At 37.6% G+C, this 11732-nt stretch overlaps 1 long non-coding RNA gene across 3 annotated transcripts in view; it reads right to left on the bottom strand.

The window, feature by feature from the left end:
* The window catches only part of LOC116932819, a 25039-nt gene extending 13307 nt beyond the window's left edge, over positions 1-11732 (bottom strand). The window contains exon 1 of one of the 3 annotated variants that reach the window (XR_006643816.1): positions 10750-11732. This is a non-coding gene — a long non-coding RNA (uncharacterized LOC116932819). The remainder of the gene's footprint in view (positions 1-10749) is intronic. The other 2 variants (XR_006643814.1, XR_006643815.1) reach the window with 2 other exon arrangements.

Raw genomic sequence — 11732 nt, 5'->3', positions numbered from 1 at the left:
CGTGCGCAACACTTGGGACTACAACTCCGCTAGCAACTGGCTCATGATGCTGACGGCCCCTGTACCGAACCGCAATTTCCTGTCCATTGAAACTCAATAAAAAAATAAAATAGGACTATATAACCTTCTTCGTCCATAAAAATAGATAAAGAGCCAAAGGTTTTTTGGGTCTAGAAAATAAGAGGCAAGAAACTCGACTGGTTTTTCTCTTTTCATTGTCCACTCGTCTCAAGTCTCCAGGCTTATATATAGCTGCACCTTTATGTGTACTTATACTCTCTCTCTCTCTTTCTCACTCTTTTTTTTTAGACAATAAAAACGCACGCAAAGTTGACTTGAAGAAACATTGAAATTGATTGGCTTTTTCTACAGACTCGTTGAATAGCGCGGGTCGGCTAGGGAAAAACGTTCGTCCGGCTGCACAGCCGGAATCTTAAAAAAAAATAAAATAGAAAGGGGGTAAAAAATGAAATTCTCAAAATAATGCTGACACAGAAAGCAGAGGCCTTTTATTTTTGCAGCGGCGGAAGTGTTAACTCACTTTGAAAAAGAAAAAAATCGATCAAGTTGTTGTGTGTATGCGCCATGTATCTCTCGTTCACCGCCAAAGAACTACACAGGCAGTCGGTAAAGGCTGATGGTCTGAAATATTTCTCAAAAATAGGGGGGAGGAAAAGGGCACTGCAGAGCCAAATTACTTCATTTATCTAAAACACACACCTGGAAAATGAAGAGAGAAAAAACTGCGCGGATATCCCCTTGTGTATTTTTCTTCGAGGAGAAAACAGTGAGTTTCCCCGTCAAACCATCAGCTTTTTGAAACGGAAATGTAAATGTGCTTTTAACGCACTAACTTTGTCCATTTAATTTAAGGACGAGGTCAAAATTTCTGCCTTACGAGGCTGAAGAGGCCAAAGTCGGCCTTAAATAATGTCTGTGAAATAGGTCTAAAAAAATGACATCGCTTGGAATTCGATATAGGCACAATGAATTACTATAAGCGAAATTGAACGTTGATTCCGGGTTAATAATAGTTTTCGCATAAATGATATAGTTTTTGAAGAAAACGGAAAACCAAGTCAATAGTCGTGATCCTTGTTCAATTCTAAATCTAAAGTAATCTATTTTGATAAGTATATCTAGGTTTTTGAAGAAGAAAAAAAAAAAAACCCAGAAAAGTCAGTTTATTTTGTCGGGCTTGTTTTTATAATATTTGTTTAATGTGTAATAAATTGTTTTATAATAGCATAAAATTTGTACTAGGAATTCAATTAGACTTGCCTGTTAACACCAAAATGTAATGGAGGTTCCCAAATAAAATATTAGTTTACTTGTTAGTTATGCAGATTTTGAATAAATGGCCATCACAGTGGTTATAGCCCAAACTAACTTTTATTTTAATAACTCAAAATCTATAAGTCCCAGATAAAAACGAAGTTGATTTTTGGGATCCCCGTTCAATTTTGAATCGAAATCATGTATTTTAAACAATATCTAAATTTTAGCCAAAAATGAAAAAGCCACACTGCAAAAGAAGCGAACGGAATTGAAGAAATTCCCAGTGCATCGAAATGAACGGGATTCAAATCAATGGTTTTCATTAGAAACGTTTGAAAATATACGGAACAAAATTGCTGTTAGCGCAACAGCTTTGTTCAGCCGTTTTTCCCCTTATTTGAGAAACTATAAGGCCCATGTAAAAATAACGTCTATTTTTGTGGTTTTCGTTCAGTTTTGAATCGAAATCATTTATTTAAAACAATATTTTAAATTTAGCCAAAAATGAAAAAGTGGGAAGGCTATACCCTTACCACTTTTGTCAAAATCTGAAAAAAAGGACATGTCTTAGAATTCAATAAAAATCACACGATATACTCAAAATTAAACGCTGATTTCAAAGCAGCCATTAGTTTTTTCATCAGACAAGTCGATTTTGAAATAAATGGAACATGAAAACTGCTGGCGCGTCAGTACTACAATCCATTTTCTAAGTTTTTTTAAAACTACAAGTCCAACGCAAAAACAAACTCTATTTTCATGAATCTCGTTCAATTCTGAATGTAAATCATGCATTTTTATTGCATTACTTAGGTTTTAAGAAAAAAACACATTTTAAAGAAATGTCGGGCTTATTTTGTCGGACTTAAATTTTAAGCCCGACAATTTCTCAAAAAGTCAGTTTAAAAACTTTGACTTCGAATAAGATAAGACATAACTTGTAAAAACAAAAGTTTAATGGATGTTCCAAATAAATATTAGTTTCCGTTTTAGTTATGCAAATTTTGAATAAATTGCCATAAAAGTGGTTATAGCCCAACTACATTTTATTTGATTTACTCAAAATCTATAAGTCCCAGATAAAAACGAAGCTAATTTTTGCGATCCTTCGTTCGATTTTGAATCGAAACCATGTATTTTAAATAAAATCTAAAACTTAGCCAAAAATGAAAAAGTGGGAAGGCTATACCCTTACCACTTTTGTCAAAATCCGCAAAAAATGATATCTCTTGGAATTCAATAAAATTTTCCCAGTACATTTGAAATTGAATGGTGATTTGCAAATCCAATTGGGTTTTACAATTGAGAATTCGTTTTGAATATAAACGGAACAAAATTGATGTTGACGCGACATCTTTGTTCAGCCGTTTTTTACGTTTATTTGAGAAACTATAAGGCCTATGTAAAAACAACGTCTATTTTTGTGCTTTTCGTTTAATGTTGAAACGAAACCATGTATTTTAAACAATATCTAAAATTTAGCCAAAAATGAAAAAGTGGGAAGGCTACCTTACCACTTTTGTCAAATTCTGCAAAAAAGGACATGTCTTAGAATTCGATAAAAATCACATGATATACTCAAAATTAAACGCTGATTTTAAATCAACCATTAGTTTTTTCATTAAACAAGATATAAATGGAATATGAGGAATGCTAGCGCGTCAGCATTGCAATCTGATCTCTAGGTTTATTACAAAAAATACAAGGCAAACGCAAAAAGGAACTCGATTTTCCTGAATCTCGTTCAATTCTGAATGTAAAATATATATTCCTATGTCATTATCTCGGTTTGTTAAGAAAAACTACACATTTTAAAGAAAAGTCGGGCTTATTTTTTAATCCAGAATTTTTCTCTAAAAAGTCAGTTTAACAATTTTGATTTCGAATAAGATAAGACATAACTTATTAAAACCAAAATTTAATAGAGGTTCCAAATAAAATAGCGTATTACTTTCCCCATTAAGTTATGCAGATTTTGAATAAACCCCAATCAAAAGTGGTTACAGCCCAACTAACCTTTATTTTAATAACTCAAAATCTATAAGTCCCAGATAAAAACGAATCTGATTTTTGTGATCCTCATTCAATTTCGAATCAAATCCATGCATTTTAAACAATATTTAAAATTTAGTCAAAATTGAAAAAGTGGGAAGGCTATACCCTTACCACTTTTGTCAAAATCCGCAAAAAGCGATATCTCTTTGAATTAAATAAAATTTCTCTAGTACATTCAAAATTGAAAAACGCTGATTTCAAATCCAATTGGTTTTTCCAATTAAGAAATCGTTTTGTATATAAAAGGAACAAAATTGTTGTTAACGCAACGGCTTTGCTCAGTCATTTTTTACTTTTATTTGAGAAACTATAATGCCTATGTAAAGACAACGTCAATTTTTGTGATTTTCGTTCAATTTTGAATCGAAACCATGTATTTTAAGTTATATCTAGAATTTAGCCAAAAATGAAAAAGTGGGAAGGCTATACCCTTACCACTTTTGTCAAAATTCGCAAAAAGGGACATGTCTTAGAATTCGATAAAAATCACATATTTTACCCAAAATTGAACGCTGATTCTGATTGACGTATTAGATTTTACATTAATTATGCATTTTTTGAATAAATAAGCCCATTTTGAAATAAATGAAACTAAAATTTTGCTGGCGCGCCAGCAACACGTTCATCCGTTTTCTTCGTTTATTAAAAAAACCATAAGCAAACAGCAAAAACAACTTAAGGGGAAAATAATGTTATTTATCTCATATGTTTTCCTCCCTGCCAATCAGTCGGTTGAAAACCGAATTAAAGCTGCTTGCATATTTAAGTTTTCTGGCCATTTTCAGACATTCTAAGAATATACGGCTTTTTAAAAGTGCTGGAGAATAATAAAGGCCAAAACATCTTCATTTCAGGCTCATTTAAGTATACAGAGACGTCTACACGTGTTATATTACTACTGAATAGTGAACAGGAATATTTGTTCATGCCGGCGGAAGTCTGCAGAATGAATGAACCTTCGTTTTACAAGGATAAAAAAAAAACACGTCGCGGTCGGAGGTGCGTTTGACAAATTGACACACACAGAACTCACAAAAAAAAATAAAATAAAAATAACATCTATTGATGGTTTCCTGATTTAAGGACGCTGGTCACACCTGGTTGGGCAAACAAAGAATTTTTTTTTCAACCTTTTTTTGCGGGTCTTGAATTGTCAAGTTTTTTTTTTCTACATTCTGAAGACGGATGATTAAAAAAAAAAAAAAGTCCGACTGGTTTTTGTAGATTTTTGTAGCTGCGCAGAAAACCTTTTTGACATCTCAACACCTGACAAAAGAAAACGCTCGTAACACAAAGAGTGAAGACGGTAGTAACTGACAGGGGCTTGTGTGTGGGCGGCGACCTGCCGAGGTGGAAGAAACATCCCTCTCTTCCAGCATTTAGTCAAACCAGTGAGAAATAATAAATAGATTGCACGGATGAAAAAAACAGAAAAGAAAAGGCGAAGGAGAAAGGGAAAAAAAAGCCCATCTTACACGGATGGCCAAAACTATACAAATCTCACATAGAAAAAGGATCTGATTTTCAGGATCCACGTGCGATTTTGAGTGTTAAGCGTTTAGCTCAAGTCCTGGTTTAACCAAAACCATCAAAATGGAAAGACAATTGAATCGGACACGCCAATGCATCAATAAAACGGGGGCGGTATTGGCCATCCATCGATTTTCAGGAAAGAATTTGTATTAGATGTAATGAAATGATCGCGTGCGGAGGGGGTCGGACGTGGTCGATCAATTCCGGCGTTCCGCTTTTTCTCTCTTTTGGCTTTTTATATGCCCGTTAAAAACATGAAAGCGGAGAAAACCTAATTGAGTTTTACGGATATCGCATACCACACACGGCCCATTTACAGACAACATGAGCAAACTAACAGCAGCCATGGGGAAATTTAAACGAGGTGAGGGCGGGTGAGGGCGGAGAAAAAGGGACGTACGCCAAAGGTCTGCTGTCTACTTTTTCTTTTTCTTCTTCCTTTTTTTTTTTTTAATGGATTTGACCACTAATTGGTCTTTGGCTAAGAGAGGATGTCTCTTTCTGCTGCACTGATGCCATAGCGGCCGTAAAAAAAAGGAACTTAGCCCACAGTTCCTATGGAGTTACGTATACAGGGAGAGAGGATTTATGCTTGCGATGGCATGCTCTGCAACACATTAGAAGAGGGAAAGAAAAAAAAGAACTCTTCTCGCTTGCTGTGCAGTATACATTTTAAACATGATGAACTCACCAAAAGAAGAAGGCGACTTCTTTTTCTATGGTCGTTTTCATTTAAACGCTGGCAAAAAAACGAGCCCTGGATGCTGAGATGTCTATCGGTAAAAGAAAGAAACAGGCAAGAAGAGGCGAAGCAAAAAGTCTGGTGTGTGTGGGCCTATCTCTATGCTGACATCTTCTCCCCTCTTTTCCAACTTCATTATCTTTCCATTGAAGTTCATTTTAAGAAAGCAAAAAAAAAAAAAAAAACTTCCGAAACTGTTTCTCGACGACAATAAGACACACAAACAGACTTAACAACGGTAGAGTATCTTCGTGTGTGTGTGTGTATCCAGTAGACCGTAAAGGGGCAATTTTGGTTAGGTATACAGTCGATGTAAAGGAGGAAAAAAAAAGACGTTACACGACATTCTTTCTGATTCTTTTTAGAAAAAAAGGGGGGTGCGCGTTCTCGTTATTTTTAGTCGAAAAGAATTGAACAATGTAACACAAGTTTGCATAGTTAAATCGTGTTGCATTAGACTGGACATTGTGAGGAGATGTGCCGTGTCCATCAGATTCAATTGTCGTCGAAGATGTATATAGCGAACGTCGCATGCCCAATTTGAATAGAATATTCTTTTCTATTTTTATCCAAATTGTCTAATTCTAGATCTGAATAAATTTCCCCAGAAATAGCTCTTATAATCTTCAATAAGTCTAAATTGATTCAAAATAGACGTGAACGAAAATTGTTACCTCCAACAGAACAAGGCGTTGGCGGTATCTCCACATCAGTCCTTTACAGGCCTTGAACATCTTTTGTTGTCAGTATACAACAAAAAGAAAACGAATGTCAACTTAATCAGTAGCAACAGGACAGAGTTCAGTTGTCCATCAGTTTGGACCTAAAGACGAGGCTGTTTTTTACCCCCCCTGCGATGTTGACCCGTAACTTCCGGGAACGCATTGTGCATTGGAGGTCGTCTCTTTCATAGCCCCCGTCAACATGATGGATGGCGGAATGTGCCATCCTATATCCAGCAATGTATTTATGAGAAATTTCTTCGTTTACGATAGCCACAACAGTACATGGAACGAGAAGCCTGGCCGAATGGCTGTATGAATCCATGTTTGGATTATAAGTGAATACGTTACGAGATCATCTCATATTTCCCCACTTGTTATTTTCATAGTATTTTTGGGCATCAAATGTTTTGTTTTTGAAGGGGAGAGAAACCAATCAATATTGTCTGTCGTTTTGTTTTCTTCGTTTGGTTAGCATTATCGAACGAAAGCCCCCTGAGAAATAAGAGATATAAGCGGTCATTTGCATACAAACGCGATTAGAGGTTCGATCGTGCATATAGCGAACGAACGGGATTTTTTAAAAAAGAAATAGTGGAAGGGGAGAAATAAAAGCTGGATTTATCGTGGCAAACGTTTTACGACTCGCGATGACACTCCTTCTCTTGATTGAGCGAGGAGGTCCTCACTCAATCACTCACGCACCAACGACCGTCGAGTTTGAAAAACAAAATGAAAATGTTTTCTTCTTTTCCTGTTACCTACCCAGAAAGAAATAAACAGTTGGTCTAATCATAATAATTTACGTCTCTGATATGTATTTTTTTTTTTAAGTGTGAGAGAGAGAACTAACATTCTTCATCTATACGTGATGCCCATTAAAAAAGGGGTCGTTTTTCGCATCCTATAGCCGATTAGTTGTGCATTTGTTATGAACAAACAAATTTGCGGTTTAATTTGCCCATGAATTTCTTTATTTTGCTATGAAACTTATTGTTTTACTAAAAGTAATTCGGTTATTGTTGGCGTTATTCTTTTAAGAACCATAAAACAGTTTCCACTCACGCTCTCGTATCACGTCCTTAACGTTCCGCGTCCTCACTTACCTTGGTGTATTCAAAATTTTATGTTCCTTCCTTCTTCCAAGAAGAGGAAAAAAAAGGACAATTCCATAACGTACACTCTTGCCAACTGCTGCAAGCGTTGGGATCATGAAACCAAACTGTCCTTCCTTTTATCGATGCCTCGTCTAATCTGTTTTCCCCATTGCATTTACCGGGAATTTCCCTCAATCACATTTTTTTTTTGGTGGCCAAACACTTATTGGCAGTGTCGCCATTTTCGGCCTCGTAATAAAACAATCAAATGATATCATTATCTAATCAGTTAGTAAGAATTTACTTTATTTGAACGACGTCAATGGGGAGAACAAAATGTTCGGAAATCCCGCGTCAGCGATGCAACTAAAAAAAAAAAAAAAAAAAAAAAAGATTTGAACCTTCCACTTTTAGGCTATCGCTTTCGGCCAGCAACTCCTTCTTTAACAAAAGGGAAATAGAAAAAGGCCAAAATAAATAAATAAAAAGAAAATTAAGCACAAGCTATTCGAACCTTGGGGGAGACAGAAAAAAAACAGTCCCACAATATTTGAAACGGCAGAATCTTGCGCCATTTGACAGCAGCGACGACACACGACAGCAAGGCAGAGAGCTATAATATAGTGTATAATATACACATATATATAAACATCTGCTAATGGAGTGGTCGTGTTGTCCGACTCGCATCCTTCAACTGGTTTTTATGGCACTAGGAGATGAGGGGGGGGGGGGTTCGTAGTGGGCTAGGAGGACGAAGGTATAATAACCGTTTATCTCTTGGCTCTCTCTCTATGCGTCTCTCCTTCTTCGTTTGACTGTTACGCTCTTCGTATACATACACCTAAAGCCACGTTTTGAAATATTCGAAATTATATTCGATCCGTTTTGTTTTTCAGGGATAAATTGAGAAAGAGAAAGAGAAAGAGAGAGAGAGATATCTTTGTTTCTCTAAAGATCTCGAACACATTCTTGCATATGAACTCGACAGGTGAGATAATAGACTCAACGGGCGGTTTTTATCGGGGCAGATTGATTGGATACGATCGCATGATGGAAAACAGTTTTGAATACATTCTTTCTCCACTCCGTCTGCCTGGCCTTTTTTTTTTAAGCTTATTTTATTTATTCAGCTTCGTTGGCTTTCGTGAGCCTTGTCGGGACAAATACGTCGGTCAACAGAAAAAAAAAATTGCGGCCGAAGGGCGGCGGCGGTTTTAAAGCCTACCTTTTTTCACGGCGCTGTTGACTTGTATATTCCTAGATCAAATATTAAATACTAAACGCTCTTCGTTCTAAGATGTCGGTCGCCATCAGGAGGGGCCGAGAACGAACGAACGTAAAAGAACGAGCTCGCCTTGTGTTTGAACAGCTGAAGTGAGAAATAGAAAGTGAGTTCCGTAAAAAAAGGAAAAGAAAAAAAAAAACGTTTTACGATCTATTTTCACGTTGGGGGAAAATGTGGAAAAAAGAAAGAAAGCGTGGAAGGAGGAAACCAAGTCTGCGTTTGCTATGATAGTGCGTAATGTAAATTTCCTGGACGAAAATAACACGCGCAAATAAGAATAAAAATGCGTTCATGGCTTTGATATACTTGGCAGATGAAATAAAAAAAACGAGGCAGCCAAATTGGCGCCGACCACGTGTTGAGTTGAAAAAGAATTGAAAACCAAAGAAAAAAAAGAACTGGGAACTGAAACGCCCTTCAATCGACGACAACTGACTAGCCAGAAAAAAATAACAATAAAATTTTGAAACAAACATGAAATTTATTCTCGAAATCTGACGGACAGCAGACGGCAAAACGACCCCGACCTAATTGACTTTTGCTTTAAACGCACTAAAAATCTATTCAATTTTTGGTCTTGTTCGTTTGCTGTGTCCGTTTGAGTTGTAGCTAACAATTGGCATTTCCCTATTTGGTCGTGATTTTTTTGCCGACAAGAATTATACATTTCATATTCATTAAAGAGAGTGCCTTGATGGTAATCGTCTCGAGCTTTTGGCGCAAGTGGCGGGCCGCCTTAAGTTCAAATTAAAGAGAAGAAAACGTGGAAATTAAGCCAAAAACTAACTAACAAATAGATTGCTCGAATGTGAGACTATATAGGAGACAAGCGGTTAGTAACAAGCTTCAGGAAGGCTCACAAGTCCACAATGTCATGTCCTTTTCGATCGTTGGCCAGCGCAAAAAGGGTCCACATATTTACGTATATACCTGACACACTAAATAGGATTTGCCTAATCATATAGCCAAAGGTATTAGACATATTTCCTTATCAATCAATACACGCGGACCGGACGAGAAGAAAAAGGTCGTCGAGTTCATTGTAATTTCTCTTCTCTCAGCGACGGACTATATGTTAAAAAAAATCATCGATCGTGATAAACGACGAAACAAATTCTCTTGAAAAGTATATAATAGTGTAGTTATAAACTTGTTTCAGCGCAACAGCTGGACTAAAGAAAAAATTTTCAAGGAAAAGGTGAGACGTGAAAAGAAAAATGGAGAGGGTCGGCAAACGATTTCGGTGACAAGTCAATAATTTTGTGTGGAGCTGAGCTGCCGCATTTCAAACCTATCTTAGCCGCCGTGTTGCTTGTTTGAACGTTTGAGGAGGAGGAGGAGGGGGGGGGGGTTTTATGATTATTTTTTTACTAGGCCGACTTATCTTATTCTCTCTTCCTATTTGGGCCTCTTTCTCTCACATTGTGTGGCTGTCTGTTTGTTGTTTGGCTGCTGCTGCTGCGACGTTTGAACGATAACGGTTCGGGCATCATCTGGACTTATCGTGACAAACGCGTTGCGTTCAGTTTGCTCCTCTCGGTCGTAAGTCCTCGTCCTCCTTTTCGTAATGGGATTTAAATTGATTTATGGGACGTTGTGGAACGATACGTGAACAGGTGCCTGTTTTCGGCCACCACTTTGGTTTCCTTTCGGCAATTGGATTTTTGAAACTTTCACGCCATCTAGCGATAAGTATAGACAACTAAAACGCCATCTATGGAGAAACAGTTTTATAGAAAATAGAAAACGCCATCTAGCGATAGTATTGAGTCTATCGAAAAGCCAGAGAGGTGCGGTGCGTATCTTCCGACGGATCAACTCTCAAAATAGAGCTGATGTCATGGAAATTTGAAAGTAAGCAACAAGGTGCCCCACTGGAAAAATCCCACACGAGAGCGATGCACCGTATGAGCTAACGGCCACGATACCTGAATTTGCCAAAGTGTACAACTGTCAACGTCCAAAACACACAGTGGGGCAATATAAGAACAGTCACCACCAAGCCCACAAATCCCGACAGATTATGTGTTAACTTACCGTTGAGTTTACTCGTAGTGATTTTAATCCAACGTCCAATTATATCGCAATGATACACCACATTTTGGACTTGGTGATCCGCATTTTTCAAAAAACTATTTGCACGTCAAATCACAGCAAAAACTCTTGTTCTTTTCCTCTTCGACCGGGAGAGATCACACATGCACGGATGCATTTTCCATCATTTGTGGTTTCTACTACGTGTTTTTTTTTTCTTTCTTCTTTCGACGTAAGTAAAACCAGATCCGCGCACTCGTGAAGCCTCGACTATGAATGAATGGCACAGTCCATTCACGGAAGACGTTTAAAAAAAAAGAAAGAAAGAGAAGGGGCGCCCCCACACACACACCGGCACACCTTAGTTGTTGTAGTTACATACCCTTCTCTCGGCATAGCATATGTTATAGCTTTTCTCTTTCTCCGTGAGTTCTCGTGAGGTCGCCGCATTCACGCTGCGTATTTTGACAATGGCCTGGTGTGCGGGGCACTCCTTTGGAAACTTGCTAATTTTAATAATGATGCCCTTGTATACACGACGATCGTTATACGTTCACCAGGGCCGCACTACACGCAAACTTGACTGAACGTTACCGGTAATGATACTAAACAGCAAAGTTCGTTCTTGTGTTTTTGGTGACTTGATGCTTACGCCTTTTTCTCGAATACAGTCGTCGCATTCGGACCCAATTGTGTTGGGTGGTAGGGCGGAGAAGGGGATACGAACCCGGATGAGTGGGGCGAACGGTTCAACAAAGAGAAAAAAGCGTGCGTTTGTGGGGTTTTTCGTTTATTACTGAAATGATATGAAGACGGGTTAGGTCATCGACGAGCAAGGAGCAATACACACACACGATCCCTCCCTTTTGCTTGTCGTATATGGATATGTGTATAAGATAAGGTGAACGAGAGAAAATAAAAGAAAAATTCATGAATCATCGTTTACCAAACGTGAACGTTACGTTGTTCTTTGTACACTCAAATTT

The sequence above is a fragment of the Daphnia magna genome, linkage group LG1 (assembly GCF_020631705.1).
Source record: "Daphnia magna isolate NIES linkage group LG1, ASM2063170v1.1, whole genome shotgun sequence".
Lineage (NCBI taxonomy): Eukaryota > Metazoa > Arthropoda > Branchiopoda > Diplostraca > Daphniidae > Daphnia > Daphnia magna.
The sequence above is the reverse complement of the archived record's forward strand: the minus strand, read 5'-3'. Positions and strand labels throughout refer to the sequence as shown.